Raw genomic sequence first — 27665 nt, forward strand, 5'->3', positions numbered from 1 at the left:
TTTTGTCATTTCAATCATTATGAATTTCAGTTTCCCTTTCACCCACTGAGCAGGGGACTTAGCAGATCTTTTGTATTTTCAATCTTTCTGGATTTCAGTTTCCCTTTCACCCAATCTTTGACATCCAGTGACATTTGAAAAATCCACACGTTGTTCCGCGTCACCTCTTTTGGCCAAATATGTAGAAGTCTGGAGGTCCTGGAGAAGATTCAGCAAGAGATCTTTGATAAGATAGGCCAATGTAACACATCTCTCGACATTACCCCTTGTCATCACGCCATCTGTTATCAGCAAATCAACCTCATGGCTCAAGGGAATTGGCAGATCTTTTGTACAAGCATATGAACATATCAGCTTGGCAAACATGCTTTTAAGTTTTGAAATTTCCAGGTCTACTTCTAAACATCTTGTCGAGCACCATTTTCATTCACTTTCTTGAAAGGGACTTAAATTTTTTACAACACAAGCTTGAATTTGTAGGTTATTTTGAGTGTCTATTGGGATTTGCTAGAGTGAAGCATGAAGTGCCTTGAAGAGTTTCATTAAATTAAAACATTGAAAGAAATGCTATAGAGTGAATTCACCCTGTCTTTAGAGGCTTTCTATCAATTTTTGACTCACACCCCTCTGACATTGAAAGGTGTGCTATTTTTGGACTAAAGGAATGCTTTTTTAGGACTAAAGCTGACTTAGCAGAGGATGGTTTCGATCCATCGACCTCTGGGTTATGGGCCCAGCACGCTTCCGCTGCGCCACTCTGCTTTCCCAGCACCCCAGATGGGACTCGAACCCACAATCCCTGGCTTAGGAGGCCAGCGCCTTATCCATTAGGCCACTGGGGCTCTTGCTAAAGCTTGCGGATGTCCAGTACCCACGATGAACGCAACCTATACTTCTGGAATATATCAGAGGGCTCTGTTCTCAGTACAGTCTGTTCTAGTCAGACACCTGAGAGACAGAAAAATGAAAAGTCAGTACAATGCTTCAACTCAATTTTGTTTCTGTACTGCTTTGTGCAAACACGACCATAGCTGAAGGGAATTAGCAAATCTTTTGTCATTTCAGTCATTATGAATTTCAGTTTCCCTTTCACCCACTGAGCAGGGGACTTAGCAGATCTTTTGTATTTTCAATCTTTCTGGATTTCAGTTTCCCTTTCACCCAATCTTTGATATCCAGTGACATTTGAAAAATCCACACGTTGTTCCGCGTCACCTCTTTTGGCCAAATATGTAGGAGAAGTCTGGAGGTCCTGGAGAAGATTCAGCAAGAGATCTTTGATAAGATAGGCCAGTGTAACACATCTCTCGACATTACCCCTTGTCATCACGCCATCTGTTGTCAGCAAATCAACCTCATGGCTCAAGGGAATTAGCAGATCTTTTGTACAAGCATATGAACTTGGCAAACATGCTTTTAAGTTTTGAAATTTCCAGGTCTACTTCTAAACATCTTGTCGAGCACCATTTTCATTCACTTTCTTGAAAGGGACTTAAATTTTTTACAACACAAGCTTGAATTTGTAGGTTATTTTGAGTGTCTATTGGGATTTGCTAGAGTGAAGCATGAAGTGCCTTGAAGAGTTTCATTAAATTAAAACATTGAAAGAAATGCTATAGAGTGAATTCACCCTGTCTTTAGAGGCTTTCTATCAATTTTTGACTCACACCCCTCTGACATTGAAAGGTGTGCTATTTTTGGACTAAAGGAATGCTTTTTTAGGACTAAAGCTGACTTAGCAGAGGATGGTTTCGATCCATCGACCTCTGGGTTATGGGCCCAGCACGCTTCCGCTGCGCCACTCTGCTTTCCCAGCACCCCAGATGGGACTCGAACCCACAATCCCTGGCTTAGGAGGCCAGCGCCTTATCCATTAGGCCACTGGGGCTCTTGCTAAAGCTTGCGGATGTCCAGTACCCACGATGAACGCAACCTATACTTCTGGAATATATCAGAGGGCTCTGTTCTCAGTACAGTCTGTTCTAGTCAGACACCTGAGAGACAGAAAAATGAAAAGTCAGTACAATGCTTCAACTCAATTTTGTTTCTGTACTGCTTTGTGCAAACACGACCATAGCTGAAGGGAATTAGCAAATCTTTTGTCATTTCAGTCATTATGAATTTCAGTTTCCCTTTCACCCACTGAGCAGGGGACTTAGCAGATCTTTTGTATTTTCAATCTTTCTGGATTTCAGTTTCCCTTTCACCCAATCTTTGATATCCAGTGACATTTGAAAAATCCACACGTTGTTCCGCGTCACCTCTTTTGGCCAAATATGTAGGAGAAGTCTGGAGGTCCTGGAGAAGATTCAGCAAGAGATCTTTGATAAGATAGGCCAGTGTAACACATCTCTCGACATTACCCCTTGTCATCACGCCATCTGTTGTCAGCAAATCAACCTCATGGCTCAAGGGAATTAGCAGATCTTTTGTACAAGCATATGAACTTGGCAAACATGCTTTTAAGTTTTGAAATTTCCAGGTCTACTTCTAAACATCTTGTCGAGCACCATTTTCATTCACTTTCTTGAAAGGGACTTACATTTTTTACAACACAAGCTTGAATTTGTAGGTTATTTTGAGTGTCTATTGGGATGTGCTAGAGTGAAGCATGAAGTGCCTTGAAGAGTTTCATTAAATTAAAACATTGAAAGAAATGCTATAGAGTGAATTCACCCTGTCTTTAGAGGCTTTCTATCAATTTTTGACTCACACCCCTCTGACATTGAAAGGTGTGCTATTTTTGGACTAAAGGAATGCTTTTTTAGGACTAAAGCTGACTTAGCAGAGGATGGTTTCGATCCATCGACCTCTGGGTTATGGGCCCAGCACGCTTCCGCTGCGCCACTCTGCTTTCCCAGCACCCCAGATGGGACTCGAACCCACAATCCCTGGCTTAGGAGGCCAGTGCCTTATCCATTAGGCCACTGGGGCTCTTGCTAAAGCTTGCGGATGTCCAGTACCCACGATGAACGCAACCTATACTTCTGGAATATATCAGAGGGCTCTGTTCTCAGTACAGTCTGTTCTAGTCAGACACCTGAGAGACAGAAAAATGAAAAGTCAGTACAATGCTTCAACTCAATTTTGTTTCTGTACTGCTTTGTGCAAACACGACCATAGCTGAAGGGAATTAGCAGATCTTTTGTCATTTCAATCATTATGAATTTCTGTTTCCCTTTCACCCACTGAGCAGGGGACTTAGCAGATCTTTTGTATTTTCAATCTTTCTGGATTTCAGTTTCCCTTTCACCCAATCTTTGACATCCAGTGACATTTGAAAAATCCACACGTTGTTCCGCGTCACCTCTTTTGGCCAAATATGTAGAAGTCTGGAGGTCCTGGAGAAGATTCAGCAAGAGATCTTTGATAAGATAGGCCAATGTAACACATCTCTCGACATTACCCCTTGTCATCACGCCATCTGTTGTCAGCAAATCAACCTCATGGCTCAAGGGAATTAGCAGATCTTTTGTACAAGCATATGAACATATCAACTTGGCAAACATGCTTTTAAGTTTTGAAATTTCCAGGTCTACTTCTAAACATCTTGTCGAGCACCATTTTCATTCACTTTCTTGAAAGGGACTTAAATTTTTTACAACACAAGCTTGAATTTGTAGGTTATTTTGAGTGTCTATTGGGATTTGCTAGAGTGAAGCATGAAGTGCCTTGAAGAGTTTCATTAAATTAAAACATTGAAAGAAATGCTATAGAGTGAATTCACCCTGTCTTTAGAGGCTTTCTATCAATTTTTGACTCACACCCCTCTGACATTGAAAGGTGTGCTATTTTTGGACTAAAGGAATGCTTTTTTAGGACTAAAGCTGACTTAGCAGAGGATGGTTTCGATCCATCGACCTCTGGGTTATGGGCCCAGCACGCTTCCGCTGTGCCACTCTGCTTTCCCAGCACCCCAGATGGGACTCGAACCCACATTCCCTGGCTTAGGAGGCCAGTGCCTTATGCATTAGGCCACTGGGGATCTTGCTAAAGCTTGCGGATGTCCAGTACCCACGATGAACGCAACCTATACTTCTGGAATATATCAGAGGGCTCTGTTCTCAGTACAGTCTGTTCTAGTCAGACACCTGAGAGACAGAAAAATGAAAAGTCAGTACAATGCTTCAACTCAATTTTGTTTCTGTACTGCTTTGTGCAAACACGACCATAGCTGAAGGGAATTAGCAGATCTTTTGTCATTTCAATCATTATGAATTTCAGTTTCCCTTTCACCCACTGAGCAGGGGACTTAGCAGATCTTTTGTATTTTCAATCTTTCTGGATTTCAGTTTCCCTTTCACCCAATTTTTGACATCCAGTGACATTTGAAAAATCCACACGTTGTTCCGCGTCACCTCTTTTGGCCAAATATGTAGAAGTCTGGAGGTCCTGGAGAAGATTCAGCAAGAGATCTTTGATAAGATAGGCCAATGTAACACATCTCTCGACATTACCCCTTGTCATCACGCCATCTGTTATCAGCAAATCAACCTCATGGCTCAAGGGAATTGGCAGATCTTTTGTACAAGCATATGAACATATCAGCTTGGCAAACATGCTTTTAAGTTTTGAAATTTCCAGGTCTACTTCTAAACATCTTGTCGAGCACCATTTTCATTCACTTTCTTGAAAGGGACTTAAATTTTTTACAACACAAGCTTGAATTTGTAGGTTATTTTGAGTGTCTATTGGGATTTGCTAGAGTGAAGCATGAAGTGCCTTGAAGAGTTTCATTAAATTAAAACATTGAAAGAAATGCTATAGAGTGAATTCACCCTGTCTTTAGAGGCTTTCTATCAATTTTTGACTCACACCCCTCTGACATTGAAAGGTGTGCTATTTTTGGACTAAAGGAATGCTTTTTTAGGACTAAAGCTGACTTAGCAGAGGATGGTTTCGATCCATCGACCTCTGGGTTATGGGCCCAGCACGCTTCCGCTGCGCCACTCTGCTTTCCCAGCACCCCAGATGGGACTCGAACCCACAATCCCTGGCTTAGGAGGCCAGTGCCTTATCCATTAGGCCACTGGGGCTCTTGCTATAGCTTGCGGATGTCCAGTACCCACGATGAACGCAACCTATACTTCTGGAATATATCAGAGGGCTCTGTTCTCAGTACAGTCTGTTCTAGTCAGACACCTGAGAGACAGAAAAATGAAAAGTCAGTACAATGCTTCAACTCAATTTTGTTTCTGTACTGCTTTGTGCAAACACGACCATAGCTGAAGGGAATTAGCAGATCTTTTGTCATTTCAATCATTATGAATTTCAGTTTCCCTTTCACCCACTGAGCAGGGGACTTAGCAGATCTTTTGTATTTTCAATCTTTCTGGATTTCAGTTTCCCTTTCACCCAATCTTTGATATCCAGTGACATTTGAAAAATCCACACGTTGTTCCGCGTCCATTCTTTTGGCCAAATATGTAGAAGTCTGGAGGTCCTGGAGAAGATTCAGCAAGAGATCTTTGATAAGATAGGCCAGTGTAACACATCTCTCGACATTACCCCTTGTCATCACGCCATCTGTTGTCAGCAAATCAACCTCATGGCTCAAGGGAATTAGCAGATCTTTTGTACAAGCATATGAACATATCAACTTGGCAAACATGCTTTTAAGTTTTGAAATTTCCAGGTCTACTTCTAAACATCTTGTCGAGCACCATTTTCATTCACTTTCTTGAAAGGCACTTACATTTTTTACAACACAAGCTTGAATTTGTAGGTTATTTTGAGTGTCTATTGGGATTTGCTAGAGTGAAGCATGAAGTGCCTTGAAGAGTTTCATTAAATTAAAACATTGAAAGAAATGCTATAGAGTGAATTCACCCTGTCTTTAGAGGCTTTCTATCAATTTTTGACTCACACCCCTCTGACATTGAAAGGTGTGCTATTTTTGGACTAAAGGAATGCTTTTTTAGGACTAAAGGTGACTTAGCAGAGGATGGTTTCGATCCATCGACCTCTGGGTTATGGGCCCAGCACGCTTACGCTGCGCCACTCTGCTTTCCCAGCACCCCAGATGGGACTCGAACCCACAATCCCTGGCTTAGGAGGCAAGTGCCTTATCCATTAGGCCACTGGGGCTCTTGCTAAAGCTTGCGGATGTCCAGTACCCACGATGAACGCAACCTATACTTCTGGAATATATCAGAGGGCTCTGTTCTCAGTACAGTCTGTTCTAGTCAGACACCTGAGAGACAGAAAAATGAAAAGTCAGTACAATGCTTCAACTCAATTTTGTTTCTGTACTGCTTTGTGCAAACACGACCATAGCTGAAGGGAATTAGCAGATCTTTTGTCATTTCAATCATTATGAATTTCAGTTTCCCTTTCACCCACTGAGCAGGGGACTTAGCAGATCTTTTGTATTTTCAATCTTTCTGGATTTCAGTTTCCCTTTCACCCAATCTTTGATATCCAGTGACATTTGAAAAATCCACACGTTGTTCCGCGTCCATTCTTTTGGCCAAATATGTAGGAGAAGTCTGGAGGTCCTGGAGAAGATTTAGCAAGAGATCTTTGATAAGATAGGCCAGTGTAACACATCTCTCGACATTACCCCTTGTCATCACGCCATCTGTTGTCAGCAAATCAACCTCATGGCTCAAGGGAATTAGCAGATCTTTTGTACAAGCATATGAACATATCAACTTGGCAAACATGCTTTTAAGTTTTGAAATTTCCAGGTCTACTTCTAAACATCTTGTCGAGCACCATTTTCATTCACTTTCTTGAAAGGGACTTACATTTTTTACAACACAAGCTTGAATTTGTAGGTTATTTTGAGTGTCTATTGGGATTTGCTAGAGTGAAGCATGAAGTTCCTTGAAGAGTTTCATTAAATTAAAACATTGAAAGAAATGCTATAGAGTGAATTCACCCTGTCTTTAGAGGCTTTCTATCAATTTTTGACTCACACCCCTCTGACATTGAAAGGTGTGCTATTTTTGGACTAAAGGAATGCTTTTTTAGGACTAAAGCTGACTTAGCAGAGGATGGTTTCGATCCATCGACCTCTGGGTTATGGGCACAGCACACTTCCGCTGCGCCACTCTGCTTTCCCAGCACCTCAGATGGGACTCGAACCCACAATCCCTGGCTTAGGAGGCCAGTGCCTTATCCATTAGGCCACTGGGGCTCTTGCTAAAGCTTGCGGATGTCCAGTACCCACGATGAACGCAACCTATACTTCTGGAATATATCAGAGGGCTCTGTTCTCAGTACAGTCTGTTCTAGTCAGACACCTGAGAGACAGAAAAATGAAAAGTCAGTACAATGCTTCAACTCAATTTTGTTTCTGTACTGCTTTGTGCAAACACGACCATAGCTGAAGGGAATTAGCAGATCTTTTGTCATTTCAATCATTATGAATTTCAGTTTCCCTTTCACCCACTGAGCAGGGGACTTAGCAGATCTTTTGTATTTTCAATCTTTCTGGATTTCAGTTTCCCTTTCACCCAATCTTTGATATCCAGTGACATTTGAAAAATCCACACGTTGTTCCGCGTCCATTCTTTTGGCCAAATATGTAGGAGAAGTCTGGAGGTCCTGGAGAAGATTTAGCAAGAGATCTTTGATAAGATAGGCCAGTGTAACACATCTCTCGACATTACCCCTTGTCATCACGCCATCTGTTGTCAGCAAATCAACCTCATGGCTCAAGGGAATTAGCAGATCTTTTGTACAAGCATATGAACATATCAACTTGGCAAACATGCTTTTAAGTTTTGAAATTTCCAGGTCTACTTCTAAACATCTTGTCGAGCACCATTTTCATTCACTTTCTTGAAAGGGACTTACATTTTTTACAACACAAGCTTGAATTTGTAGGTTATTTTGAGTGTCTATTGGGATTTGCTAGAGTGAAGCATGAAGTTCCTTGAAGAGTTTCATTAAATTAAAACATTGAAAGAAATGCTATAGAGTGAATTCACCCTGTCTTTAGAGGCTTTCTATCAATTTTTGACTCACACCCCTCTGACATTGAAAGGTGTGCTATTTTTGGACTAAAGGAATGCTTTTTTAGGACTAAAGCTGACTTAGCAGAGGATGGTTTCGATCCATCGACCTCTGGGTTATGGGCACAGCACGCTTCCGCTGCGCCACTCTGCTTTCCCAGCACCTCAGATGGGACTCGAACCCACAATCCCTGGCTTAGGAGGCCAGTGCCTTATCCATTAGGCCACTGGGGCTCTTGCTAAAGCTTTGCGGATGTCCAGTACCCACGATGAACGCAACCTATACTTCTGGAATATATCAGAGGGCTCTGTTCTCAGTACAGTCTGTTCTAGTCAGACACCTGAGAGACAGAAAAATGAAAAGTCAGTACAATGCTTCAACTCAATTTTGTTTCTGTACTGCTTTGTGCAAACACGACCATAGCTGAAGGGAATTAGCAGATCTTTTGTCATTTCAATCATTATGAATTTCAGTTTCCCTTTCACCCACTGAGCAGGGGACTTAGCAGATCTTTTGTATTTTCAATCTTTCTGGATTTCAGTTTCCCTTTCACCCAATCTTTGATATCCAGTGACATTTGAAAAATCCACACGTTGTTCCGCGTCCATTCTTTTGGCCAAATATGTAGAAGTCTGGAGGTCCTGGAGAAGATTCAGCAAGAGATCTTTGATAAGATAGGCCAGTGTAACACATCTCTCGACATTACCCCTTGTCATCACGCCATCTGTTGTCAGCAAATCAACCTCATGGCTCAAGGGAATTAGCAGATCTTTTGTACAAGCATATGAACATATCAACTTGGCAAACATGCTTTTAAGTTTTGAAATTTCCAGGTCTACTTCTAAACATCTTGTCGAGCACCATTTTCATTCACTTTCTTGAAAGGCACTTACATTTTTTACAACACAAGCTTGAATTTGTAGGTTATTTTGAGTGTCTATTGGGATTTGCTAGAGTGAAGCATGAAGTGCCTTGAAGAGTTTCATTAAATTAAAACATTGAAAGAAATGCTATAGAGTGAATTCACCCTGTCTTTAGAGGCTTTCTATCAATTTTTGACTCACACCCCTCTGACATTGAAAGGTGTGCTATTTTTGGACTAAAGGAATGCTTTTTTAGGACTAAAGGTGACTTAGCAGAGGATGGTTTCGATCCATCGACCTCTGGGTTATGGGCCCAGCACGCTTACGCTGCGCCACTCTGCTTTCCCAGCACCCCAGATGGGACTCGAACCCACAATCCCTGGCTTAGGAGGCAAGTGCCTTATCCATTAGGCCACTGGGGCTCTTGCTAAAGCTTGCGGATGTCCAGTACCCACGATGAACGCAACCTATACTTCTGGAATATATCAGAGGGCTCTGTTCTCAGTACAGTCTGTTCTAGTCAGACACCTGAGAGACAGAAAAATGAAAAGTCAGTACAATGCTTCAACTCAATTTTGTTTCTGTACTGCTTTGTGCAAACACGACCATAGCTGAAGGGAATTAGCAGATCTTTTGTCATTTCAATCATTATGAATTTCAGTTTCCCTTTCACCCACTGAGCAGGGGACTTAGCAGATCTTTTGTATTTTCAATCTTTCTGGATTTCAGTTTCCCTTTCACCCAATCTTTGATATCCAGTGACATTTGAAAAATCCACACGTTGTTCCGCGTCCATTCTTTTGGCCAAATATGTAGGAGAAGTCTGGAGGTCCTGGAGAAGATTTAGCAAGAGATCTTTGATAAGATAGGCCAGTGTAACACATCTCTCGACATTACCCCTTGTCATCACGCCATCTGTTGTCAGCAAATCAACCTCATGGCTCAAGGGAATTAGCAGATCTTTTGTACAAGCATATGAACATATCAACTTGGCAAACATGCTTTTAAGTTTTGAAATTTCCAGGTCTACTTCTAAACATCTTGTCGAGCACCATTTTCATTCACTTTCTTGAAAGGGACTTACATTTTTTACAACACAAGCTTGAATTTGTAGGTTATTTTGAGTGTCTATTGGGATTTGCTAGAGTGAAGCATGAAGTGCCTTGAAGAGTTTCATTAAATTAAAACATTGAAAGAAATGCTATAGAGTGAATTCACCCTGTCTTTAGAGGCTTTCTATCAATTTTTGACTCACACCCCTCTGACATTGAAAGGTGTGCTATTTTTGGACTAAAGGAATGCTTTTTTAGGACTAAAGCTGACTTAGCAGAGGATGGTTTCGATCCATCGACCTCTGGGTTATGGGCCCAGCACGCTTCCGCTGCGCCACTCTGCTTTCCCAGCACCCCAGATGGGACTCGAACCCACAATCCCTGGCTTAGGAGGGCAGTGCCTTATCCATTAGGCCACTGGGGCTCTTGCTAAAGCTTGCGGATGTCCAGTACCCACGATGAACGCAACCTATACTTCTGGAATATATCAGAGGGCTCTGTTCTCAGTACAGTCTGTTCTAGTCAGACACCTGAGAGACAGAAAAATGAAAAGTCAGTACAATGCTTCAACTCAATTTTGTTTCTGTACTGCTTTGTGCAAACACGACCATAGCTGAAGGGAATTAGCAGATCTTTTGTCATTTCAATCATTATGAATTTCAGTTTCCCTTTCACCTACTGAGCAGGGGACTTAGCAGATCTTTTGTATTTTCAATCTTTCTGGATTTCAGTTTCCCTTTCACCCAATCTTTGACATCCAGTGACATTTGAAAAATCCACACGTTGTTCCGCATCACCTCTTTTGGCCAAATATGTAGAAGTCTGGAGGTCCTGGAGAAGATTCAGCAAGAGATCTTTGATAAGATAGGCCAATGTAACACATCTCTCGACATTACCCCTTGTCATCACGCCATCTGTTGTCAGCAAATCAACCTCATGGCTCAAGGGAATTGGCAGATCTTTTGTACAAGCATATGAACATATCAGCTTGGCAAACATGCTTTTAAGTTTTGAAATTTCCAGGTCTACTTCTAAACATCTTGTCGAGCACCATTTTCATTCACTTTCTTGAAAGGGACTTAAATTTTTTACAACACAAGCTTGAATTTGTAGGTTATTTTGAGTGTCTATTGGGATTTGCTAGAGTGAAGCATGAAGTGCCTTGAAGAGTTTCATTAAATTAAAACATTGAAAGAAATGCTATAGAGTGAATTCACCCTGTCTTTAGAGGCTTTCTATCAATTTTTGACTCACACCCCTCTGACATTGAAAGGTGTGCTATTTTTGGACTAAAGGAATGCTTTTTTAGGACTAAAGCTGACTTAGCAGAGGATGGTTTCGATCCATCGACCTCTGGGTTATGGGCCCAGCACGCTTCCGCTGCGCCACTCTGCTTTCCCAGCACCCCAGATGGGACTCGAACCCACAATCCCTGGCTTAGGAGGCCAGTGCCTTATCCATTAGGCCACTGGGGCTCTTGCTAAAGCTTGCGGATGTCCAGTACCCACGATGAACGCAACCTATACTTCTGGAATATATCAGAGGGCTCTGTTCTCAGTACAGTCTGTTTTAATCAGACACCTGAGAGACAGAAAAATGAAAAGTCAGTACAATGCTTCAACTCAATTTTGTTTCTGTACTGCTTTGTGCAAACACGACCATAGCTGAAGGGAATTAGCAGATCTTTTGTCATTTCAATCATTATGAATTTCAGTTTCCCTTTCACCCACTGAGCAGGGGACTTAGCAGATCTTTTGTATTTTCAATCTTTCTGGATTTCAGTTTCCCTTTCACCCAATCTTTGACATCCAGTGACATTTGAAAAATCCACACGTTGTTCCGCGTCACCTCTTTTGGCCAAATATGTAGAAGTCTGGAGGTCCTGGAGAAGATTCAGCAAGAGATCTTTGATAAGATAGGCCAATGTAACACATCTCTCGACATTACCCCTTGTCATCACGCCATCTGTTGTCAGCAAATCAACATCATGGCTCAAGGGAATTGGCAGATCTTTTGTACAAGCATATGAACATATCAGCTTGGCAAACATGCTTTTAAGTTTTGAAATTTCCAGGTCTACTTCTAAACATCTTGTCGAGCACCATTTTCATTCACTTTCTTGAAAGGGACTTAAATTTTTTACAACACAAGCTTGAATTTGTAGGTTATTTTGAGTGTCTATTGGGATTTGCTAGAGTGAAGCATGAAGTGCCTTGAAGAGTTTCATTAAATTAAAACATTGAAAGAAATGCTATAGAGTGAATTCACCCTGTCTTTAGAGGCTTTCTATCAATTTTTGACTCACACCCCTCTGACATTGAAAGGTGTGCTATTTTTGGACTAAAGGAATGCTTTTTTAGGACTAAAGCTGACTTAGCAGAGGATGGTTTCGATCCATCGACCTCTGGGTTATGGGCCCAGCACGCTTCCGCTGCGCCACTCTGCTTTCCCAGCACCTCAGATGGGACTCGAACCCACAATCCCTGGCTTAGGAGGCCAGTGCCTTATCCATTAGGCCACTGGGGCTCTTGCTAAAGCTTGCGGATGTCCAGCACCCACGATGAACGCAACCTATACTTCTGGAATATATCAGAGGGCTCTGTTCTCAGTACAGTCTGTTCTAGTCAGACACCTGAGAGACAGAAAAATGAAAAGTCAGTACAATGCTTCAACTCAATTTTGTTTCTGTACTGCTTTGTGCAAACACGACCATAGCTGAAGGGAATTAGCAGATCTTTTGTCATTTCAATCATTATGAATTTCAGTTTCCCTTTCACCCACTGAGCAGGGGACTTAGCAGATCTTTTGTATTTTCAATCTTTCTGGATTTCAGTTTCCCTTTCACCCAATCTTTGATATCCAGTGACATTTGAAAAATCCACACGTTGTTCCGCGTCCATTCTTTTGGCCAAATATGTAGAAGTCTGGAGGTCCTGGAGAAGATTCAGCAAGAGATCTTTGATAAGATAGGCCAGTGTAACACATCTCTCGACATTACCCCTTGTCATCACGCCATCTGTTGTCAGCAAATCAACCTCATGGCTCAAGGGAATTAGCAGATCTTTTGTACAAGCATATGAACATATCAACTTGGCAAACATGCTTTTAAGTTTTGAAATTTCCAGGTCTACTTCTAAACATCTTGTCGAGCACCATTTTCATTCACTTTCTTGAAAGGGACTTACATTTTTTACAACACAAGCTTGAATTTGTAGGTTATTTTGAGTGTCTATTGGGATTTGCTAGAGTGAAGCATGAAGTGCCTTGAAGAGTTTCATTAAATTAAAACATTGAAAGAAATGCTATAGAGTGAATTCACCCTGTCTTTAGAGGCTTTCTATCAATTTTTGACTCACACCCCTCTGACATTGAAAGGTGTGCTATTTTTGGACTAAAGGAATGCTTTTTTAGGACTAAAGCTGACTTAGCAGAGGATGGTTTCGATCCATCGACCTCTGGGTTATGGGCCCAGCACGCTTCCGCTGCGCCACTCTGCTTTCCCAGCACCCCAGATGGGACTCGAACCCACAATCCCTGGCTTAGGAGGCCAGTGCCTTATCCATTAGGCCACTGGGGCTCTTGCTAAAGCTTGCGGATGTCCAGTACCCACGATGAACGCAACCTATACTTCTGGAATATATCAGAGGGCTCTGTTCTCAGTACAGTCTGTTCTAGTCAGACACCTGAGAGACAGAAAAATGAAAAGTCAGTACAATGCTTCAACTCAATTTTGTTTCTGTACTGCTTTGTGCAAACACGACCATAGCTGAAGGGAATTAGCAGATCTTTTGTCATTTCAATCATTATGAATTTCAGTTTCCCTTTCACCTACTGAGCAGGGGACTTAGCAGATCTTTTGTATTTTCAATCTTTCTGGATTTCAGTTTCCCTTTCACCCAATCTTTGACATCCAGTGACATTTGAAAAATCCACACGTTGTTCCGCATCACCTCTTTTGGCCAAATATGTAGAAGTCTGGAGGTCCTGGAGAAGATTCAGCAAGAGATCTTTGATAAGATAGGCCAATGTAACACATCTCTCGACATTACCCCTTGTCATCACGCCATCTGTTGTCAGCAAATCAACCTCATGGCTCAAGGGAATTGGCAGATCTTTTGTACAAGCATATGAACATATCAGCTTGGCAAACATGCTTTTAAGTTTTGAAATTTCCAGGTCTACTTCTAAACATCTTGTCGAGCACCATTTTCATTCACTTTCTTGAAAGGGACTTAAATTTTTTACAACACAAGCTTGAATTTGTAGGTTATTTTGAGTGTCTATTGGGATTTGCTAGAGTGAAGCATGAAGTGCCTTGAAGAGTTTCATTAAATTAAAACATTGAAAGAAATGCTATAGAGTGAATTCACCCTGTCTTTAGAGGCTTTCTATCAATTTTTGACTCACACCCCTCTGACATTGAAAGGTGTGCTATTTTTGGACTAAAGGAATGCTTTTTTAGGACTAAAGCTGACTTAGCAGAGGATGGTTTCGATCCATCGACCTCTGGGTTATGGGCCCAGCACGCTTCCGCTGCGCCACTCTGCTTTCCCAGCACCTCAGATGGGACTCGAACCCACAATCCCTGGCTTAGGAGGCCAGTGCCTTATCCATTAGGCCACTGGGGCTCTTGCTAAAGCTTGCGGATGTCCAGCACCCACGATGAACGCAACCTATACTTCTGGAATATATCAGAGGGCTCTGTTCTCAGTACAGTCTGTTCTAGTCAGACACCTGAGAGACAGAAAAATGAAAAGTCAGTACAATGCTTCAACTCAATTTTGTTTCTGTACTGCTTTGTGCAAACACGACCATAGCTGAAGGGAATTAGCAGATCTTTTGTCATTTCAATCATTATGAATTTCAGTTTCCCTTTCACCCACTGAGCAGGGGACTTAGCAGATCTTTTGTATTTTCAATCTTTCTGGATTTCAGTTTCCCTTTCACCCAATCTTTGATATCCAGTGACATTTGAAAAATCTACACGTTGTTCCGCGTCCATTCTTTTGGCCAAATATGTAGAAGTCTGGAGGTCCTGGAGAAGATTCAGCAAGAGATCTTTGATAAGATAGGCCAGTGTAACACATCTCTCGACATTACCCCTTGTCATCACGCCATCTGTTGTCAGCAAATCAACCTCATGGCTCAAGGGAATTAGCAGATCTTTTGTACAAGCATATGAACATATCAACTTGGCAAACATGCTTTTAAGTTTTGAAATTTCCAGGTCTACTTCTAAACATCTTGTCGAGCACCATTTTCATTCACTTTCTTGAAAGGGACTTACATTTTTTACAACACAAGCTTGAATTTGTAGGTTATTTTGAGTGTCTATTGGGATTTGCTAGAGTGAAGCATGAAGTGCCTTGAAGAGTTTCATTAAATTAAAACATTGAAAGAAATGCTATAGAGTGAATTCACCCTGTCTTTAGAGGCTTTCTATCAATTTTTGACTCACACCCCTCTGACATTGAAAGGTGTGCTATTTTTGGACTAAAGGAATGCTTTTTTAGGACTAAAGCTGACTTAGCAGAGGATGGTTTCGATCCATCGACCTCTGGGTTATGGGCCCAGCACGCTTCCGCTGCGCCACTCTGCTTTCCCAGCACCCCAGATGGGACTCGAACCCACAATCCCTGGCTTAGGAGGCCAGTGCCTTATCCATTAGGCCACTGGGGCTCTTGCTAAAGCTTGCGGATGTCCAGTACCCACGATGAACGCAACCTATACTTCTGGAATATATCAGAGGGCTCTGTTCTCAGTACAGTCTGTTCTAGTCAGACACCTGAGAGACAGAAAAATGAAAAGTCAGTACAATGCTTCAACTCAATTTTGTTTCTGTACTGCTTTGTGCAAACACGACCATAGCTGAAGGGAATTAGCAGATCTTTTGTCATTTCAATCATTATGAATTTCAGTTTCCCTTTCACCTACTGAGCAGGGGACTTAGCAGATCTTTTGTATTTTCAATCTTTCTGGATTTCAGTTTCCCTTTCACCCAATCTTTGACATCCAGTGACATTTGAAAAATCCACACGTTGTTCCGCATCACCTCTTTTGGCCAAATATGTAGAAGTCTGGAGGTCCTGGAGAAGATTCAGCAAGAGATCTTTGATAAGATAGGCCAATGTAACACATCTCTCGACATTACCCCTTGTCATCACGCCATCTGTTGTCAGCAAATCAACCTCATGGCTCAAGGGAATTGGCAGATCTTTTGTACAAGCATATGAACATATCAGCTTGGCAAACATGCTTTTAAGTTTTGAAATTTCCAGGTCTACTTCTAAACATCTTGTCGAGCACCATTTTCATTCACTTTCTTGAAAGGGACTTAAATTTTTTACAACACAAGCTTGAATTTGTAGGTTATTTTGAGTGTCTATTGGGATTTGCTAGAGTGAAGCATGAAGTGCCTTGAAGAGTTTCATTAAATTAAAACATTGAAAGAAATGCTATAGAGTGAATTCACCCTGTCTTTAGAGGCTTTCTATCAATTTTTGACTCACACCCCTCTGACATTGAAAGGTGTGCTATTTTTGGACTAAAGGAATGCTTTTTTAGGACTAAAGCTGACTTAGCAGAGGATGGTTTCGATCCATCGACCTCTGGGTTATGGGCCCAGCACGCTTCCGCTGCGCCACTCTGCTTTCCCAGCACCCCAGATGGGACTCGAACCCACAATCCCTGGCTTAGGAGGCCAGTGCCTTATCCATTAGGCCACTGGGGCTCTTGCTAAAGCTTGCGGATGTCCAGTACCCACGATGAACGCAACCTATACTTCTGGAATATATCAGAGGGCTCTGTTCTCAGTACAGTCTGTTTTAATCAGACACCTGAGAGACAGAAAAATGAAAAGTCAGTACAATGCTTCAACTCAATTTTGTTTCTGTACTGCTTTGTGCAAACACGACCATAGCTGAAGGGAATTAGCAGATCTTTTGTCATTTCAATCATTATGAATTTCAGTTTCCCTTTCACCCACTGAGCAGGGGACTTAGCAGATCTTTTGTATTTTCAATCTTTCTGGATTTCAGTTTCCCTTTCACCCAATCTTTGACATCCAGTGACATTTGAAAAATCCACACGTTGTTCCGCGTCACCTCTTTTGGCCAAATATGTAGAAGTCTGGAGGTCCTGGAGAAGATTCAGCAAGAGATCTTTGATAAGATAGGCCAATGTAACACATCTCTCGACATTACCCCTTGTCATCACGCCATCTGTTGTCAGCAAATCAACATCATGGCTCAAGGGAATTGGCAGATCTTTTGTACAAGCATATGAACATATCAGCTTGGCAAACATGCTTTTAAGTTTTGAAATTTCCAGGTCTACTTCTAAACATCTTGTCGAGCACCATTTTCATTCACTTTCTTGAAAGGGACTTAAATTTTTTACAACACAAGCTTGAATTTGTAGGTTATTTTGAGTGTCTATTGGGATTTGCTAGAGTGAAGCATGAAGTGCCTTGAAGAGTTTCATTAAATTAAAACATTGAAAGAAATGCTATAGAGTGAATTCACCCTGTCTTTAGAGGCTTTCTATCAATTTTTGACTCACACCCCTCTGACATTGAAAGGTGTGCTATTTTTGGACTAAAGGAATGCTTTTTTAGGACTAAAGCTGACTTAGCAGAGGATGGTTTCGATCCATCGACCTCTGGGTTATGGGCCCAGCACGCTTCCGCTGCGCCACTCTGCTTTCCCAGCACCTCAGATGGGACTCGAACCCACAATCCCTGGCTTAGGAGGCCAGTGCCTTATCCATTAGGCCACTGGGGCTCTTGCTAAAGCTTGCGGATGTCCAGCACCCACGATGAACGCAACCTATACTTCTGGAATATATCAGAGGGCTCTGTTCTCAGTACAGTCTGTTCTAGTCAGACACCTGAGAGACAGAAAAATGAAAAGTCAGTACAATGCTTCAACTCAATTTTGTTTCTGTACTGCTTTGTGCAAACACGACCATAGCTGAAGGGAATTAGCAGATCTTTTGTCATTTCAATCATTATGAATTTCAGTTTCCCTTTCACCCACTGAGCAGGGGACTTAGCAGATCTTTTGTATTTTCAATCTTTCTGGATTTCAGTTTCCCTTTCACCCAATCTTTGATATCCAGTGACATTTGAAAAATCCACACGTTGTTCCGCGTCCATTCTTTTGGCCAAATATGTAGAAGTCTGGAGGTCCTGGAGAAGATTCAGCAAGAGATCTTTGATAAGATAGGCCAGTGTAACACATCTCTCGACATTACCCCTTGTCATCACGCCATCTGTTGTCAGCAAATCAACCTCATGGCTCAAGGGAATTAGCAGATCTTTTGTACAAGCATATGAACATATCAACTTGGCAAACATGCTTTTAAGTTTTGAAATTTCCAGGTCTACTTCTAAACATCTTGTCGAGCACCATTTTCATTCACTTTCTTGAAAGGGACTTACATTTTTTACAACACAAGCTTGAATTTGTAGGTTATTTTGAGTGTCTATTGGGATTTGCTAGAGTGAAGCATGAAGTGCCTTGAAGAGTTTCATTAAATTAAAACATTGAAAGAAATGCTATAGAGTGAATTCACCCTGTCTTTAGAGGCTTTCTATCAATTTTTGACTCACACCCCTCTGACATTGAAAGGTGTGCTATTTTTGGACTAAAGGAATGCTTTTTTAGGACTAAAGCTGACTTAGCAGAGGATGGTTTCGATCCATCGACCTCTGGGTTATGGGCCCAGCACGCTTCCGCTGCGCCACTCTGCTTTCCCAGCACCCCAGATGGGACTCGAACCCACAATCCCTGGCTTAGGAGGCCAGTGCCTTATCCATTAGGCCACTGGGGCTCTTGCTAAAGCTTGCGGATGTCCAGTACCCACGATGAACGCAACCTATACTTCTGGAATATATCAGAGGGCTCTGTTCTCAGTACAGTCTGTTCTAGTCAGACACCTGAGAGACAGAAAAATGAAAAGTCAGTACAATGCTTCAACTCAATTTTGTTTCTGTACTGCTTTGTGCAAACACGACCATAGCTGAAGGGAATTAGCAGATCTTTTGTCATTTCAATCATTATGAATTTCAGTTTCCCTTTCACCTACTGAGCAGGGGACTTAGCAGATCTTTTGTATTTTCAATCTTTCTGGATTTCAGTTTCCCTTTCACCCAATCTTTGACATCCAGTGACATTTGAAAAATCCACACGTTGTTCCGCATCACCTCTTTTGGCCAAATATGTAGAAGTCTGGAGGTCCTGGAGAAGATTCAGCAAGAGATCTTTGATAAGATAGGCCAATGTAACACATCTCTCGACATTACCCCTTGTCATCACGCCATCTGTTGTCAGCAAATCAACCTCATGGCTCAAGGGAATTGGCAGATCTTTTGTACAAGCATATGAACATATCAGCTTGGCAAACATGCTTTTAAGTTTTGAAATTTCCAGGTCTACTTCTAAACATCTTGTCGAGCACCATTTTCATTCACTTTCTTGAAAGGGACTTAAATTTTTTACAACACAAGCTTGAATTTGTAGGTTATTTTGAGTGTCTATTGGGATTTGCTAGAGTGAAGCATGAAGTGCCTTGAAGAGTTTCATTAAATTAAAACATTGAAAGAAATGCTATAGAGTGAATTCACCCTGTCTTTAGAGGCTTTCTATCAATTTTTGACTCACACCCCTCTGACATTGAAAGGTGTGCTATTTTTGGACTAAAGGAATGCTTTTTTAGGACTAAAGCTGACTTAGCAGAGGATGGTTTCGATCCATCGACCTCTGGGTTATGGGCCCAGCACGCTTCCGCTGCGCCACTCTGCTTTCCCAGCACCTCAGATGGGACTCGAACCCACAATCCCTGGCTTAGGAGGCCAGTGCCTTATCCATTAGGCCACTGGGGCTCTTGCTAAAGCTTGCGGATGTCCAGCACCCACGATGAACGCAACCTATACTTCTGGAATATATCAGAGGGCTCTGTTCTCAGTACAGTCTGTTCTAGTCAGACACCTGAGAGACAGAAAAATGAAAAGTCAGTACAATGCTTCAACTCAATTTTGTTTCTGTACTGCTTTGTGCAAACACGACCATAGCTGAAGGGAATTAGCAGATCTTTTGTCATTTCAATCATTATGAATTTCAGTTTCCCTTTCACCCACTGAGCAGGGGACTTAGCAGATCTTTTGTATTTTCAATCTTTCTGGATTTCAGTTTCCCTTTCACCCAATCTTTGATATCCAGTGACATTTGAAAAATCCACACGTTGTTCCGCGTCCATTCTTTTGGCCAAATATGTAGAAGTCTGGAGGTCCTGGAGAAGATTCAGCAAGAGATCTTTGATAAGATAGGCCAGTGTAACACATCTCTCGACATTACCCCTTGTCATCACGCCATCTGTTGTCAGCAAATCAACCTCATGGCTCAAGGGAATTAGCAGATCTTTTGTACAAGCATATGAACATATCAACTTGGCAAACATGCTTTTAAGTTTTGAAATTTCCAGGTCTACTTCTAAACATCTTGTCGAGCACCATTTTCATTCACTTTCTTGAAAGGCACTTACATTTTTTACAACACAAGCTTGAATTTGTAGGTTATTTTGAGTGTCTATTGGGATTTGCTAGAGTGAAGCATGAAGTGCCTTGAAGAGTTTCATTAAATTAAAACATTGAAAGAAATGCTATAGAGTGAATTCACCCTGTCTTTAGAGGCTTTCTATCAATTTTTGACTCACACCCCTCTGACATTGAAAGGTGTGCTATTTTTGGACTAAAGGAATGCTTTTTTAGGACTAAAGGTGACTTAGCAGAGGATGGTTTTGATCCATCGACCTCTGGGTTATGGGCCCAGCACGCTTCCGCTGCGCCACTCTGCTTTCCCAGCACCTCAGATGGGACTCGAACCCACAATCCCTGGCTTAGGAGGCCAGTGCCTTATCCATTAGGCCACTGGGGCTCTTGCTAAAGCTTGCGGATGTCCAGCACCCACGATGAACGCAACCTATACTTCTGGAATATATCAGAGGGCTCTGTTCTCAGTACAGTCTGTTCTAGTCAGACACCTGAGAGACAGAAAAATGAAAAGTCAGTACAATGCTTCAACTCAATTTTGTTTCTGTACTGCTTTGTGCAAACACGACCATAGCTGAAGGGAATTAGCAGATCTTTTGTCATTTCAATCATTATGAATTTCAGTTTCCCTTTCACCCACTGAGCAGGGGACTTAGCAGATCTTTTGTATTTTCAATCTTTCTGGATTTCAGTTTCCCTTTCACCCAATCTTTGATATCCAGTGACATTTGAAAAATCCACACGTTGTTCCGCGTCCATTCTTTTGGCCAAATATGTAGAAGTCTGGAGGTCCTGGAGAAGATTCAGCAAGAGATCTTTGATAAGATAGGCCAGTGTAACACATCTCTCGACATTACCCCTTGTCATCACGCCATCTGTTGTCAGCAAATCAACCTCATGGCTCAAGGGAATTAGCAGATCTTTTGTACAAGCATATGAACATATCAACTTGGCAAACATGCTTTTAAGTTTTGAAATTTCCAGGTCTACTTCTAAACATCTTGTCGAGCACCATTTTCATTCACTTTCTTGAAAGGCACTTACATTTTTTACAACACAAGCTTGAATTTGTAGGTTATTTTGAGTGTCTATTGGGATTTGCTAGAGTGAAGCATGAAGTGCCTTGAAGAGTTTCATTAAATTAAAACATTGAAAGAAATGCTATAGAGTGAATTCACCCTGTCTTTAGAGGCTTTCTATCAATTTTTGACTCACACCCCTCTGACATTGAAAGGTGTGCTATTTTTGGACTAAAGGAATGCTTTTTTAGGACTAAAGGTGACTTAGCAGAGGATGGTTTTGATCCATCGACCTCTGGGTTATGGGCCCAGCACGCTTCCGCTGCGCCACTCTGCTTTCCCAGCACCCCAGATGGGACTCGAACCCACAATCCCTGGCTTAGGAGGCCAGTGCCTTATCCATTAGTCCACTGGGGCTCTTGCTAAAGCTTGCGGATGTCCAGTACCCACGATGAACGCAACCTATACTTCTGGAATATATCAGAGGGCTCTGTTCTCAGTACAGTCTGTTCTAGTCAGACACCTGAGAGACAGAAAAATGAAAAGTCAGTACAATGCTTCAACTCAATTTTGTTTCTGTACTGCTTTGTGCAAACACGACCATAGCTGAAGGGAATTAGCAGATCTTTTGTCATTTCAATCATTATAAATTTCAGTTTCCCTTTCACCCACTGAGCAGGGGACTTAGCAGATCTTTTGTATTTTCAATCTTTCTGGATTTCAGTTTCCCTTTCACCCAATCTTTGATATCCAGTGACATTTGAAAAATCCACACGTTGTTCCGCGTCCATTCTTTTGGCCAAATATGTAGAAGTCTGGAGGTCCTGGAGAAGATTCAGCAAGAGATCTTTGATAAGATAGGCCAGTGTAACACATCTCTCGACATTACCCCTTGTCATCACGCCATCGGTTGTCAGCAAATCAACCTCATGGCTCAAGGGAATTAGCAGATCTTTTGTACAAGCATATGAACATATCAACTTGGCAAACATGCTTTTAAGTTTTGAAATTTCCAGGTCTACTTCTAAACATCTTGTCGAGCACCATTTTCATTCACTTTCTTGAAAGGCACTTACATTTTTTACAACACAAGCTTAAATTTGTAGGTTATTTTGAGTGTCTATTGGGATTTGCTAGAGTGAAGCATGAAGTGCCTTGAAGAGTTTCATTAAATTAAAACATTGAAAGAAATGCTATAGAGTGAATTCACCCTGTCTTTAGAGGCTTTCTATCAATTTTTGACTCACACCCCTCTGACATTGAAAGGTGTGCTATTTTTGGACTAAAGGAATGCTTTTTTAGGACTAAAGGTGACTTAGCAGAGGATGGTTTCGATCCATCGACCTCTGGGTTATGGGCCCAGCACGCTTCCGCTGCGCCACTCTGCTTTCCCAGCACCCCAGATGGGACTCGAACCCACAATCCCTGGCTTAGGAGGCCAGTGCCTTATCCATTAGGCCACTGGGGCCCTTGCTAAAGCTTGCGGATGTCCAGTACCCACGATGAACGCAACCTATACTTCTGGAATATATCAGAGGGCTCTGTTCTCAGTACAGTCTGTTCTAGTCAGACACCTGAGAGACAGAAAAATGAAAAGTCAGTACAATGCTTCAACTCAATTTTGTTTCTGTACTGCTTTGTGCAAACACGACCATAGCTGAAGGGAATTAGCAGATCTTTTGTCATTTCAATCATTATGAATTTCAGTTTCCCTTTCACCCACTGAGCAGGGGACTTAGCAGATCTTTTGTATTTTCAATCTTTCTGGATTTCAGTTTCCCTTTCACCCAATCTTTGATATCCAGTGACATTTGAAAAATCCACACGTTGTTCCGCGTCCATTCTTTTGGCCAAATATGTAGAAGTCTGGAGGTCCTGGAGAAGATTCAGCAAGAGATCTTTGATAAGATAGGCCAGTGTAACACATCTCTCGACATTACCCCTTGTCATCACGCCATCTGTTGTCAGCAAATCAACCTCATGGCTCAAGGGAATTAGCAGATCTTTTGTACAAGCATATGAACATATCAACTTGGCAAACATGCTTTTAAGTTTTGAAATTTCCAGGTCTACTTCTAAACATCTTGTCGAGCACCATTTTCATTCACTTTCTTGAAAGGCACTTACATTTTTTACAACACAAGCTTGAATTTGTAGGTTATTTTGAGTGTCTATTGGGATTTGCTAGAGTGAAGCATGAAGTGCCTTGAAGAGTTTCATTAAATTAAAACATTGAAAGAAATGCTATAGAGTGAATTCACCCTGTCTTTAGAGGCTTTCTATCAATTTTTGACTCACACCCCTCTGACATTGAAAGGTGTGCTATTTTTGGACTAAAGGAATGCTTTTTTAGGACTAAAGGTGACTTAGCAGAGGATGGTTTCGATCCATCGACCTCTGGGTTATGGGCCCAGCACGCTTCCGCTGCGCCACTCTGCTTTCCCAGCACCCCAGATGGGACTCGAACCCACAATCCCTGGCTTAGGAGGCCAGTGCCTTATCCATTAGGCCACTGGGGCTCTTGCTAAAGCTTGCGGATGTCCAGTACCCACGATGAACGCAACCTATACTTCTGGAATATATCAGAGGGCTCTGTTCTCAGTACAGTCTGTTCTAGTCAGACACCTGAGAGACAGAAAAATGAAAAGTCAGTACAATGCTTCAACTCAATTTTGTTTCTGTACTGCTTTGTGCAAACACGACCATAGCTGAAGGGAATTAGCAGATCTTTTGTCATTTCAATCATTATAAATTTCAGTTTCCCTTTCACCCACTGAGCAGGGGACTTAGCAGATCTTTTGTATTTTCAATCTTTCTGGATTTCAGTTTCCCTTTCACCCAATCTTTGATATCCAGTGACATTTGAAAAATCCACACGTTGTTCCGCGTCCATTCTTTTGGCCAAATATGTAGAAGTCTGGAGGTCCTGGAGAAGATTCAGCAAGAGATCTTTGATAAGATAGGCCAGTGTAACACATCTCTCGACATTACCCCTTGTCATCACGCCATCTGTTGTCAGCAAATCAACCTCATGGCTCAAGGGAATTAGCAGATCTTTTGTACAAGCATATGAACATATCAACTTGGCAAACATGCTTTTAAGTTTTGAAATTTCCAGGTCTACTTCTAAACATCTTGTCGAGCACCATTTTCATTCACTTTCTTGAAAGGGACTTAAATTTTTTACAACACAAGCTTGAATTTGTAGGTTATTTTGAGTGTCTATTGGGATTTGCTAGAGTGAAGCATGAAGTGCCTTGAAGAGTTTCATTAAATTAAAACATTGAAAGAAATGCTATAGAGTGAATTCACCCTGTCTTTAGAGGCTTTCTATCAATTTTTGACTCACACCCCTCTGACATTGAAAGGTGTGCTATTTTTGGACTAAAGGAATGCTTTTTTAGGACTAAAGCTGACTTAGCAGAGGATGGTTTCGATCCATCGACCTCTGGGTTATGGGCCCAGCACGCTTCCGCTGCGCCACTCTGCTTTCCCAGCACCCCAGATGGGACTCGAACCCACAATCCCTGGCTTAGGAGGCCAGTGCCTTATCCATTAGGCCACTGGGGCTCTTGCTAAAGCTTGCGGATGTCCAGTACCCACGATGAACGCAACCTATACTTCTGGAATATATCAGAGGGCTCTGTTCTCAGTACAGTCTGTTTTAATCAGACACCTGAGAGACAGAAAAATGAAAAGTCAGTACAATGCTTCAACTCAATTTTGTTTCTGTACTGCTTTGTGCAAACACGACCATAGCTGAAGGGAATTAGCAGATCTTTTGTCATTTCAATCATTATGAATTTCAGTTTCCCTTTCACCCACTGAGCAGGGGACTTAGCAGATCTTTTGTATTTTCAATCTTTCTGGATTTCAGTTTCCCTTTCACCCAATCTTTGACATCCAGTGACATTTGAAAAATCCACACGTTGTTCCGCGTCACCTCTTTTGGCCAAATATGTAGAAGTCTGGAGGTCCTGGAGAAGATTCAGCAAGAGATCTTTGATAAGATAGGCCAATGTAACACATCTCTCGACATTACCCCTTGTCATCACGCCATCTGTTGTCAGCAAATCAACATCATGGCTCAAGGGAATTGGCAGATCTTTTGTACAAGCATATGAACATATCAGCTTGGCAAACATGCTTTTAAGTTTTGAAATTTCCAGGTCTACTTCTAAACATCTTGTCGAGCACCATTTTCATTCACTTTCTTGAAAGGGACTTAAATTTTTTACAACACAAGCTTGAATTTGTAGGTTATTTTGAGTGTCTATTGGGATTTGCTAGAGTGAAGCATGAAGTGCCTTGAAGAGTTTCATTAAATTAAAACATTGAAAGAAATGCTATAGAGTGAATTCACCCTGTCTTTAGAGGCTTTCTATCAATTTTTGACTCACACCCCTCTGACATTGAAAGGTGTGCTATTTTTGGACTAAAGGAATGCTTTTTTAGGACTAAAGCTGACTTAGCAGAGGATGGTTTCGATCCATCGACCTCTGGGTTATGGGCCCAGCACGCTTCCGCTGCGCCACTCTGCTTTCCCAGCACCCCAGATGGGACTCGAACCCACAATCCCTGGCTTAGGAGGCCAGTGCCTTATCCATTAGGCCACTGGGGCTCTTGCTAAAGCTTGCGGATGTCCAGTACCCACGATGAACGCAACCTATACTTCTGGAATATATCAGAGGGCTCTGTTCTCAGTACAGTCTGTTCTAGTCAGACACCTGAGAGACAGAAAAATGAAAAGTCAGTACAATGCTTCAACTCAATTTTGTTTCTGTACTGCTTTGTGCAAACACGACCATAGCTGAAGGGAATTAGCAGATCTTTTGTCATTTCAATCATTATGAATTTCAGTTTCCCTTTCACCCACTGAGCAGGGGACTTAGCAGATCTTTTGTATTTTCAATCTTTCTGGATTTCAGTTTCCCTTTCACCCAATCTTTGATATCCAGTGACATTTGAAAAATCCACACGTTGTTCCGCGTCCATTCTTTTGGCCAAATATGTAGGAGAAGTCTGGAGGTCCTGGAGAAGATTTAGCAAGAGATCTTTGATAAGATAGGCCAGTGTAACACATCTCCCGACATTACCCCTTGTCATCACGCCATCTGTTGTCAGCAAATCAACCTCATGGCTCAAGGGAATTGGCAGATCTTTTGTACAAGCATATGAACATATCAGCTTGGCAAACATGCTTTTAAGTTTTGAAATTTCCAGGTCTACTTCTAAACATCTTGTCGAGCACCATTTTCCTTCACTTTCTTGAAAGGGACTTAAATTTTTTACAACACAAGCTTGAATTTGTAGGTTATTTTGAGTGTCTATTGGGATTTGCTAGAGTGAAGCATGAAGTGCCTTGAAGAGTTTCATTAAATTAAAACATTGAAAGAAATGCTATAGAGTGAATTCACCCTGTCTTTAGAGGCTTTCTATCAATTTTTGACTCACACCCCTCTGACATTGAAAGGTGTGCTATTTTTGGACTAAAGGAATGCTTTTTTAGGACTAAAGCTGACTTAGCAGAGGATGGTTAAGATCCATCGACCTCTAGGTTATGGGCCCAGCACGCTTCCGCTGCGCCACTCTGCTTTCCCAGCACCCCAGATGGGACTCGAACCCACAATCCCTGGCTTAGGAGGCCAGTGCCTTATCCATTAGGCCACTGGGGCTCTTGCTAAAGCTTGCGGATGTCCAGTACCCACGATGAACGCAACCTATACTTCTGGAATATATCAGAGGGCTCTGTTCTCAGTACAGTCTGTTCTAGTCAGACACCTGAGAGACAGAAAAATGAAAAGTCAGTACAATGCTTCAACTCAATTTTGTTTCTGTACTGCTTTGTGCAAACACGACCATAGCTGAAGGGAATTAGCAGATCTTTTGTCATTTCAATCATTATGAATTTCAGTTTCCCTTTCACCTACTGAGCAGGGGACTTAGCAGATCTTTTGTATTTTCAATCTTTCTGGATTTCAGTTTCCCTTTCACCCAATCTTTGACATCCAGTGACATTTGAAAAATCCACACGTTGTTCCGCATCACCTCTTTTGGCCAAATATGTAGAAGTCTGGAGGTCCTGGAGAAGATTCAGCAAGAGATCTTTGATAAGATAGGCCAATGTAACACATCTCTCGACATTACCCCTTGTCATCACGCCATCTGTTGTCAGCAAATCAACCTCATGGCTCAAGGGAATTGGCAGATCTTTTGTACA

General features: G+C 41.8%; 39 non-coding genes across 39 annotated transcripts; all 39 read right to left on the reverse strand.

Moving 5' to 3' along the window:
- Nucleotides 1–690: 690 nt before the first annotated feature.
- Nucleotides 691–762, reverse strand: trnam-cau (transfer RNA methionine (anticodon CAU)). Its single transcript has one exon. It is a non-coding gene; the product is annotated as a tRNA-Met (tRNA).
- A 7-nt stretch (nt 763–769) lies between these two features.
- Nucleotides 770–842, reverse strand: trnar-ccu (transfer RNA arginine (anticodon CCU)). The gene has a single exon. It is a non-coding gene; the product is annotated as a tRNA-Arg (tRNA).
- Nucleotides 843–1736: 894 nt separating this feature from the next.
- trnam-cau (transfer RNA methionine (anticodon CAU)) lies at nt 1737–1808 on the reverse strand. The gene has a single exon. It is a non-coding gene; the product is annotated as a tRNA-Met (tRNA).
- Nucleotides 1809–1815: 7 nt separating this feature from the next.
- Nucleotides 1816–1888, reverse strand: trnar-ccu (transfer RNA arginine (anticodon CCU)). Its single transcript has one exon. It is a non-coding gene; the product is annotated as a tRNA-Arg (tRNA).
- An 894-nt stretch (nt 1889–2782) lies between these two features.
- On the reverse strand, nt 2783–2854 carry trnam-cau (transfer RNA methionine (anticodon CAU)). Its single transcript has one exon. It is a non-coding gene; the product is annotated as a tRNA-Met (tRNA).
- Nucleotides 2855–2861: 7 nt separating this feature from the next.
- On the reverse strand, nt 2862–2934 carry trnar-ccu (transfer RNA arginine (anticodon CCU)). The gene has a single exon. It is a non-coding gene; the product is annotated as a tRNA-Arg (tRNA).
- A 1950-nt stretch (nt 2935–4884) lies between these two features.
- Nucleotides 4885–4956, reverse strand: trnam-cau (transfer RNA methionine (anticodon CAU)). The gene has a single exon. It is a non-coding gene; the product is annotated as a tRNA-Met (tRNA).
- Nucleotides 4957–4963: 7 nt separating this feature from the next.
- Nucleotides 4964–5036, reverse strand: trnar-ccu (transfer RNA arginine (anticodon CCU)). The gene has a single exon. It is a non-coding gene; the product is annotated as a tRNA-Arg (tRNA).
- A 2032-nt stretch (nt 5037–7068) lies between these two features.
- trnar-ccu (transfer RNA arginine (anticodon CCU)) lies at nt 7069–7141 on the reverse strand. The gene has a single exon. It is a non-coding gene; the product is annotated as a tRNA-Arg (tRNA).
- A 981-nt stretch (nt 7142–8122) lies between these two features.
- Nucleotides 8123–8195, reverse strand: trnar-ccu (transfer RNA arginine (anticodon CCU)). Its single transcript has one exon. It is a non-coding gene; the product is annotated as a tRNA-Arg (tRNA).
- Nucleotides 8196–10149: 1954 nt separating this feature from the next.
- On the reverse strand, nt 10150–10221 carry trnam-cau (transfer RNA methionine (anticodon CAU)). Its single transcript has one exon. It is a non-coding gene; the product is annotated as a tRNA-Met (tRNA).
- A 979-nt stretch (nt 10222–11200) lies between these two features.
- On the reverse strand, nt 11201–11272 carry trnam-cau (transfer RNA methionine (anticodon CAU)). The gene has a single exon. It is a non-coding gene; the product is annotated as a tRNA-Met (tRNA).
- A 7-nt stretch (nt 11273–11279) lies between these two features.
- trnar-ccu (transfer RNA arginine (anticodon CCU)) lies at nt 11280–11352 on the reverse strand. Its single transcript has one exon. It is a non-coding gene; the product is annotated as a tRNA-Arg (tRNA).
- An 899-nt stretch (nt 11353–12251) lies between these two features.
- Nucleotides 12252–12323, reverse strand: trnam-cau (transfer RNA methionine (anticodon CAU)). Its single transcript has one exon. It is a non-coding gene; the product is annotated as a tRNA-Met (tRNA).
- Nucleotides 12324–12330: 7 nt separating this feature from the next.
- On the reverse strand, nt 12331–12403 carry trnar-ccu (transfer RNA arginine (anticodon CCU)). Its single transcript has one exon. It is a non-coding gene; the product is annotated as a tRNA-Arg (tRNA).
- An 899-nt stretch (nt 12404–13302) lies between these two features.
- On the reverse strand, nt 13303–13374 carry trnam-cau (transfer RNA methionine (anticodon CAU)). The gene has a single exon. It is a non-coding gene; the product is annotated as a tRNA-Met (tRNA).
- A 7-nt stretch (nt 13375–13381) lies between these two features.
- Nucleotides 13382–13454, reverse strand: trnar-ccu (transfer RNA arginine (anticodon CCU)). The gene has a single exon. It is a non-coding gene; the product is annotated as a tRNA-Arg (tRNA).
- An 899-nt stretch (nt 13455–14353) lies between these two features.
- trnam-cau (transfer RNA methionine (anticodon CAU)) lies at nt 14354–14425 on the reverse strand. The gene has a single exon. It is a non-coding gene; the product is annotated as a tRNA-Met (tRNA).
- Nucleotides 14426–14432: 7 nt separating this feature from the next.
- trnar-ccu (transfer RNA arginine (anticodon CCU)) lies at nt 14433–14505 on the reverse strand. Its single transcript has one exon. It is a non-coding gene; the product is annotated as a tRNA-Arg (tRNA).
- Nucleotides 14506–15404: 899 nt separating this feature from the next.
- trnam-cau (transfer RNA methionine (anticodon CAU)) lies at nt 15405–15476 on the reverse strand. Its single transcript has one exon. It is a non-coding gene; the product is annotated as a tRNA-Met (tRNA).
- Nucleotides 15477–15483: 7 nt separating this feature from the next.
- trnar-ccu (transfer RNA arginine (anticodon CCU)) lies at nt 15484–15556 on the reverse strand. The gene has a single exon. It is a non-coding gene; the product is annotated as a tRNA-Arg (tRNA).
- An 899-nt stretch (nt 15557–16455) lies between these two features.
- Nucleotides 16456–16527, reverse strand: trnam-cau (transfer RNA methionine (anticodon CAU)). The gene has a single exon. It is a non-coding gene; the product is annotated as a tRNA-Met (tRNA).
- A 7-nt stretch (nt 16528–16534) lies between these two features.
- trnar-ccu (transfer RNA arginine (anticodon CCU)) lies at nt 16535–16607 on the reverse strand. Its single transcript has one exon. It is a non-coding gene; the product is annotated as a tRNA-Arg (tRNA).
- Nucleotides 16608–17506: 899 nt separating this feature from the next.
- trnam-cau (transfer RNA methionine (anticodon CAU)) lies at nt 17507–17578 on the reverse strand. Its single transcript has one exon. It is a non-coding gene; the product is annotated as a tRNA-Met (tRNA).
- A 7-nt stretch (nt 17579–17585) lies between these two features.
- trnar-ccu (transfer RNA arginine (anticodon CCU)) lies at nt 17586–17658 on the reverse strand. The gene has a single exon. It is a non-coding gene; the product is annotated as a tRNA-Arg (tRNA).
- Nucleotides 17659–18557: 899 nt separating this feature from the next.
- Nucleotides 18558–18629, reverse strand: trnam-cau (transfer RNA methionine (anticodon CAU)). The gene has a single exon. It is a non-coding gene; the product is annotated as a tRNA-Met (tRNA).
- Nucleotides 18630–18636: 7 nt separating this feature from the next.
- trnar-ccu (transfer RNA arginine (anticodon CCU)) lies at nt 18637–18709 on the reverse strand. The gene has a single exon. It is a non-coding gene; the product is annotated as a tRNA-Arg (tRNA).
- Nucleotides 18710–19608: 899 nt separating this feature from the next.
- Nucleotides 19609–19680, reverse strand: trnam-cau (transfer RNA methionine (anticodon CAU)). The gene has a single exon. It is a non-coding gene; the product is annotated as a tRNA-Met (tRNA).
- Nucleotides 19681–19687: 7 nt separating this feature from the next.
- On the reverse strand, nt 19688–19760 carry trnar-ccu (transfer RNA arginine (anticodon CCU)). Its single transcript has one exon. It is a non-coding gene; the product is annotated as a tRNA-Arg (tRNA).
- Nucleotides 19761–20738: 978 nt separating this feature from the next.
- trnar-ccu (transfer RNA arginine (anticodon CCU)) lies at nt 20739–20811 on the reverse strand. The gene has a single exon. It is a non-coding gene; the product is annotated as a tRNA-Arg (tRNA).
- Nucleotides 20812–22761: 1950 nt separating this feature from the next.
- Nucleotides 22762–22833, reverse strand: trnam-cau (transfer RNA methionine (anticodon CAU)). Its single transcript has one exon. It is a non-coding gene; the product is annotated as a tRNA-Met (tRNA).
- Nucleotides 22834–22840: 7 nt separating this feature from the next.
- On the reverse strand, nt 22841–22913 carry trnar-ccu (transfer RNA arginine (anticodon CCU)). Its single transcript has one exon. It is a non-coding gene; the product is annotated as a tRNA-Arg (tRNA).
- Nucleotides 22914–23812: 899 nt separating this feature from the next.
- Nucleotides 23813–23884, reverse strand: trnam-cau (transfer RNA methionine (anticodon CAU)). Its single transcript has one exon. It is a non-coding gene; the product is annotated as a tRNA-Met (tRNA).
- A 7-nt stretch (nt 23885–23891) lies between these two features.
- On the reverse strand, nt 23892–23964 carry trnar-ccu (transfer RNA arginine (anticodon CCU)). Its single transcript has one exon. It is a non-coding gene; the product is annotated as a tRNA-Arg (tRNA).
- An 899-nt stretch (nt 23965–24863) lies between these two features.
- Nucleotides 24864–24935, reverse strand: trnam-cau (transfer RNA methionine (anticodon CAU)). Its single transcript has one exon. It is a non-coding gene; the product is annotated as a tRNA-Met (tRNA).
- A 7-nt stretch (nt 24936–24942) lies between these two features.
- On the reverse strand, nt 24943–25015 carry trnar-ccu (transfer RNA arginine (anticodon CCU)). The gene has a single exon. It is a non-coding gene; the product is annotated as a tRNA-Arg (tRNA).
- Nucleotides 25016–25914: 899 nt separating this feature from the next.
- trnam-cau (transfer RNA methionine (anticodon CAU)) lies at nt 25915–25986 on the reverse strand. The gene has a single exon. It is a non-coding gene; the product is annotated as a tRNA-Met (tRNA).
- A 7-nt stretch (nt 25987–25993) lies between these two features.
- Nucleotides 25994–26066, reverse strand: trnar-ccu (transfer RNA arginine (anticodon CCU)). Its single transcript has one exon. It is a non-coding gene; the product is annotated as a tRNA-Arg (tRNA).
- Nucleotides 26067–27047: 981 nt separating this feature from the next.
- trnar-ccu (transfer RNA arginine (anticodon CCU)) lies at nt 27048–27120 on the reverse strand. The gene has a single exon. It is a non-coding gene; the product is annotated as a tRNA-Arg (tRNA).
- Between the last annotated feature and the right edge of the window lie 545 nt (nt 27121–27665).

Source organism: Brachyhypopomus gauderio, unplaced genomic scaffold (assembly GCF_052324685.1).
Source record: "Brachyhypopomus gauderio isolate BG-103 unplaced genomic scaffold, BGAUD_0.2 sc194, whole genome shotgun sequence".
In the NCBI taxonomy this organism is placed as follows: domain Eukaryota; kingdom Metazoa; phylum Chordata; class Actinopteri; order Gymnotiformes; family Hypopomidae; genus Brachyhypopomus; species Brachyhypopomus gauderio.